The sequence below is a fragment of the Gymnoscopelus braueri genome, assembly GCF_963280865.1.
Source record: "Gymnoscopelus braueri genome assembly, chromosome: 4".
Taxonomy (NCBI): domain Eukaryota; kingdom Metazoa; phylum Chordata; class Actinopteri; order Myctophiformes; family Myctophidae; genus Gymnoscopelus; species Gymnoscopelus braueri.
This window is the reverse complement of record NC_137605.1, coordinates 53,112,918-53,119,179: the sequence shown is the minus strand read 5'-3', so window position 1 is coordinate 53,119,179 and position 6,262 is coordinate 53,112,918. Positions and strand designations below refer to the sequence as shown.

At 41.0% G+C, this 6,262-nt stretch overlaps 1 protein-coding gene across 1 annotated transcript in view; it reads left to right on the top strand.

Annotated features, from left to right (window-relative positions):
- The window catches only part of LOC308084643 (uncharacterized protein), a 157,891-nt gene that overhangs the window by 47,861 nt on the left and 103,768 nt on the right, over positions 1 to 6,262 (top strand). The window lies entirely within an intron of this gene.

The window sequence follows — 6,262 nt, the reverse complement described above, 5'->3', positions numbered from 1 at the left end:
AGCGAGATCAAGGTTAAACTGCAACCTTTAACAATGACATCATGTGTAAGTTTGTTTGAATGTTCAAGGCCATAGTATTATTATGACTTTAAATCCAGTTCAAGATGGTGGGTATTTTGAGCATGACAAAGGTGCAAGGCAATGGGGTCTGTCATTGTAACCATGAACATTGTCACCTTCACATTTGACACACTGACTTAACCCAGTGACTCAGAGGTCAGGAGACTCGGGGGAGAAAGCTGTTTTGAGATGATGTAATGGTTAGTGAGGATGACTAAGAGGCAGGTGATAGGTAGAAGGAATAAGGTGGGTGGTACTATTGACAAGGTCATCAGGGGGTAGAAAAGGTGCTGCACAGCGGGCGCGCTAAGGGATTCCAACCCCAAGGAGGGACGGGCACGCCTGCCCCGAGGAGAATGAGTCTTTACGAGGAGGCATCTACTGCCATACTTAGAATACTTGCAGATTCACTTTCAACTAAAAATTCTGGCATTGTCCGTCTTTTAGCTTGAATAGCTGTCTCTGCAATATTCATGAGTATGACTTATACTTAGGATATTTGCAGGTTCAGATTCAGCTGAGAATTCTGTCACCGTCCGTCTTTTGGTTGAATAACTGTATGGCAATATTCACGTAGAGAATAGCTTATCAACAGGTTAAGAACGTGAACTCCATCGGGAATAAAGGACCCAAAGTCGGCCAAACCTCCTTTGGGAAGATTAGAGGAACCCCCAGCTCTCAGACTATTCGACCGAATAGCGGGAGTCTGTCAAGGTCGAGAAGGGCCTGTACAACCCTTTATACACCTATCTACATTATATTATGTTATCAAGATACAGACTGGTAGGGAGATTACTGCCAGGGACTTTTGTTTTAAACTTTGCAATCTGTAACAATTATTATGCTGTATGATGTATTTTCATCCTGTATCGCGAAACCCTTTTAATAAATATTTTAATTTAAAACCTTATTTAAAGGTTTGTCTTATATATTTGAATTTAAAGACAAACCTGAATAGTGTTCTATTCTGTCACAATGGATTTGATCCATTATTCACCATTCTCCTGGTTATAATGTAAAACAATAATATTGTGAAACTTGTGTATAAGCCTTAAAGGTTACCTTTACTAAAACGAATAAACAATGAGACAACCAACAACTAATCCAAAAAGACAAAAGCAGTTAATTGTGGTCATCTAAAGGCAATCCTATCTACGGGTGTGGGTTGTTTGAAGATTGTAAGGGGGAAGCCATAAAACATATATACAAACTATATATATGTGGCTGTAGCATCTCAGCTAATTTTGTCATGAGGCCGCCGCCTAACATGCCCTATAGGGATATCGATAAAGAGTATTGATTAAGGGATGACCTGGTGCTTCATCAAATTTCCCAAGTATACTTGTCGTCGGATAACACCATACTGTATGGAGAGGTGGGCGTCACGTTTATGCTGTATGGAGACTGGTGGACGGTGGACGTTACAATTTAGGTATTTAGCAGACGCTCTTAATCCAGAGAGATTTACAGTAGTAAGCAAGGAAAACACAAGGTAATGCATAGCATAGTGATCTAGGATCATAGGTAAACCAAGAACCTATCATCAGTCTAAACAGTATAATATCAAAAATCTATAATCTGTACATTGAAGCACTAGGATGCCAGGTATACAACTAAACAATCTAAATTACATAGTAGCGATCTACAATTTGAGTAAACCTAGTAGTACCTAGAAGTACTTAAAAGTAACTGAAGTGAGTTAAAATATTTAAAAGATGTTTCTGCCAACATAAAGTTATTTTAAAGCAGTCTTAGGCTAATAATAGCTTAATGAAATGAACTTATCAAAGGCACCACTCACTTCACACTGGGTGTGATTTCTTTTCCTCATTTAGCGAAATGAGGGGGAAAAATCTACCGAATGTAGCGAATCAGTCTGGATCCCAGGCTATACATCTGTAGTCATTATAGTTTTTATAGTTTCTTTACGGCATGGCTACAGAGACACCCTCGCATCACCAGTCTTTCCACCTCGGAGTAAAGCCTGGTATTCGTTATTAAAGGCCTGTGTGATCCGGTCTAGGCCACGCCTACTGAAAAAAAAAAGAAGAAGCAATTCTATTTCCGGAAGTTGCAGGGTCCGGTTTGGCGGAGCCGCTTTGTTTTGGTTCCCCCTGTTTGTAATAGAATTTCCCCGTGCGATAGCAAAGGTAGACAGACGCTAAATAGTCTCCGGAATTAAGTACATCGACATTAATATATTTATTTTGTATTTTAAAAATAAGCTAAACTACGCCGCATCAAGGATTTTATTAAGTAGGCCCTATTACAATGCCCTTGATCGCGGTCGGAGTTACCGGAGGGTGAGGCTTGCGGGTTCCAGCCGCCTGATGACGCGGATGACGCGCCTGGTGACGTAGGGTTACTTCCGCTCCCAACCGGATCATAAACCCCAAAAAGGTATTGATCCCAGGCTAGAAACACACACTGTGTGTGTGTGTGTGTGTGTGTGTGTGTGTGTGTGTGTGTGTGTGTTTGTGTGTGTGAGAGAGAGAGAGAGAGACTTGACAGAGATCCACATGGGAGCCACGCCATGATTGGACAGTTCTTATATGAAGCGATCTAAGATTCCACAATGAGGATTTCAACACAAAAAATAAAGCCACGAACCAGCGGAACAGCGCCCACTAGCGGCCGTGACATCAGGATTTCTGCTCTATTATCTTTTCCTGTAGGAGAGGGCACAACAAACCCAGAAAGAAATGGAGATGGAACTTCAATGCGGTGTTTGCAAAGGGCTCTTCATAAAGGTATGAAGTCATTGTCTCCGCCAGGCCGAAAGGCATGGCGAGAGAGTATGTTTTGATTGTTTTCGCCCCTGTCCGTCCGTCCGTGTGTCCTGTCTGTGTGTTACCAGCTAATCTCCGGCACTGTTGGCCCGGTCGCTGCGAAACTGTGCACACACACTCCCTGGATGCCAATTCAGAACCTCTACCCCAAATTTTTCACATGGGCCTGTTATAGCGCCACCAGGAGGCCGATTTGTGCAAAACCCATTTACTCCTACAGATTTTATCCAAACATCACGCAAATCGGTACACAGTATCTCTATAGTCATGCGATCAAGACGGATGTGTCCGATATTTCATATTCCATCCTGATTGGCTAAGGTTGGCTTCCAAAGTTTGCAGGATTGGTCCGTTTTGAACAAAATGTCTCAAATCATGAACACAGCGTGCGATTTCCGTGAAAACTTGCACGCACATTCCCACTAGGCCGAGGAAGAAATGCCAACCTTTTCACATTGGCCTGTTATAGCGCCACCAGCAGGTCTAATTTACCAAAACACATTTTTGCAACAAAAGGCCTCAAATCATGAATGCACGCACATTCCCACTAGCCCCAGGAAGAAATGGCACCCTTTTCACATTGGCCTATTATAGCGCCACCAGGTGGCCACAATAACCTACCTGACCTGGCGGAGACCTGTGCTCCGAGGAGCACTTTTTCTAGTTTGTAAATCAGTTTAAGAATGGCATATACAGTATCTCATCATTTACTCATCCTTTGTTTTTTTTCTGTAATATACCTGCTGATATATTCAGTAAAAAGTACAAAACTAATGGCATATACTTAAAGTATCAAAAGTAAAAGCACTCATTATGCAGAATGTCCCATTTCACAAGGTGTCATATCATATGTATAAAATGTATTAAAATCTTTTGAAAATAGCAGATCTACAAGCTCACAACACGTCACACTCTCCCTGCTCATAAGTTTTATGGAAGTGGCTCAGAGTGGAAGAGAATAATCGAATATTAAGATATATATGGTCCACAGGATCGTAAACAAGGTGGTTCCCAAATATCTAGTCAGTTACTTTTCAAAGGTTAGTGTACATCACTAACCTTTGAGAAGTAACTGACTAGATATTTGGGAATTCCATCAGAGGGTGCTAAAATACTTTGGGGGGTCATTTTAATGTCAACTCTGGCCTTTGTGAGCACCCCAGACAGTTTTTAAGTTGCTTGATTCAGTATTTACAGTACATTATGTGATATCCATTAGATCAGACACATCAGATCAGATCTTATATAAGCCCATTCAACTTCAATCTCCATAAAAAAAAAATTGAGACATTTATTTATTTATTTTATTTAGAGTAGCCAATAATTTGTACCCCCTTTTTATCCCCAATTTAGTCGTTATGCCAATTAATTCCTCCCCACACACATTTTTGTGTTGTTACTGCTGTCGTATCCTACTGACTCACCTGCCAGTGAGGAGCCCCCACCAGGAGGACGTAGAGCCTCGTCCTACTCCTCCCGCCCAACACTCCCTGCTGACAGGTGCCGCCCCAGCCCGCAGGAGCAATGACCTGCAATGACCGATATCACCCTCCCCGCCATGTTCGATCAAATGAATATCAAGTAACTAAATGTATGGGGTGCACACAAAACCAAGATAAGATGTTAAAATTACCCCAGTAGTGTTTTAAATTGAAATACCCCTTTAAGTCGATTAGCTCCATTGTTAACTTGAAGTCCTCCATAAAGACCGGGCTGATTAACACCCCCCCCCCCCCACAGCAGGGCCCTTAGACCAGTGTGGCCCAGCCCCACCACCAACTGGTTGGTGAAAAGAGTACCAGAAGAAAACCGGGAAAGAGTGAAGTTGGAGATAAAGTACATAAACTGCTTTTCAAGCTAGTTGCTACAGTCGCTATGACACAAAATTAAAATTCACCACTGCAGTGCAGATACAGTAGGTCTCCATATTAAGGTTATTGTATTGTAAAAAATTATTACATTTGTACAATTGTAAAGGTCCTTACACACCGGGGCGAATTCTTCATGCGAATAAATACGTTTTTTTTTTAAACCTTATAAAGTCAATGCAAGCGTCCACATCAGTTTCGCGAAGCGAAAAAGCGTAATTTAATTATTCTGAACGAGTCCGAATTTTGCGTATATTCGCATATTCGCCGGTGTGTAAGGACCTTAAGAGTGACTTCTTTCTGAATAAGACAAGATGACTACAGATAACATGCATACTAATTAATTAGTAGGTCTATACTTGCAAGGACAATTTTATATTATTTATTGTGTATATTTTATATCAAAGAAAAAATGCTAAAAGTTAGAGAATGTAGATAAGAGGTTTCTGCCCGACAGCAACGATAGTTACATTTCATGTATTATTACTTCCGAGGAGGGAGTCATCACGGCTAACCTTAACTTGTAATGAACTCACCCAATAAAGAATTGCTGTGACTTAGGATCAGCTCTTGTCTTGAGAAATGTGACAGATACATCTTGATCACATGACTAAAGAGATAGACCTAATGTATACCGAATGGTGAACGTTTGGATACAATCTGTAGGAGTAGTAACAAAAAATGTGTTTTGCAAAAATATGTCTCATAGTGGCTATAACTGGCTGATTTGAAAAGAAATTGAGTGAGATTCTTCCTTGGCCTACTGGGAGTGTGCATGCAAAGTTTTCCGCCGATCGGTCCAGCGGTGCTTGTAGCATGTCGTTTAAAACAGGCCCCGCAGGCAAACTTTGAAAGCCCATCATAGTCAATCAGAATAGAATCCGAACAATCCGACAGCAAAATCGGTAGGGGTGGTAGCAAGAACTGTGTTTTGCAAAGAAAACGCAACATGGCAGAAAACTTGTCAGGTGGAAATGGGCGTGGCTTATTAGGGGAGTTCCGTAATGATCCAAGGATTCCAAGGGAAAAAATATTTTGATGGTATGACCAACAGTTCAAGAGCCAAAACGTTTATCGGCTTGTTATAGCGCCACCATGAGGCCAATTTGAAAAATGTAGGGTGGCATTTCATCCTTGGCCTAATGGGGATATGCATGCAAAGTTTCACAGCAATCGGAAGCTGCGTTCATGATTTAAGACATTTAATACAAAACAGAATAAATAGTTACTCTGTTACATCTTAACCCATAGCGACTATTAGCGAGCGATGCTTGATATGTGCTGCTAAATGGTGTCTCATCTGCACAAGAGACTATACGCACAAAGGACTCGTAAGCAGTGGTTCTCAACCTTTTCCTCACTGTATTGTCTGATTCACCGCCTTTTGCGATTATTTTAATGTTTTATGCTTCTGATTTTCTTTTTTGCTTTATTGTTAAATTAGTTGTGACATTGTAATGTGATTCAAATGTTTGTTATCAGGGCGTCCTTGAAAAAGAGAGCTTGCTCTCAATGGGTTTCCCTGAATAAATAAAGGAAAAAGAA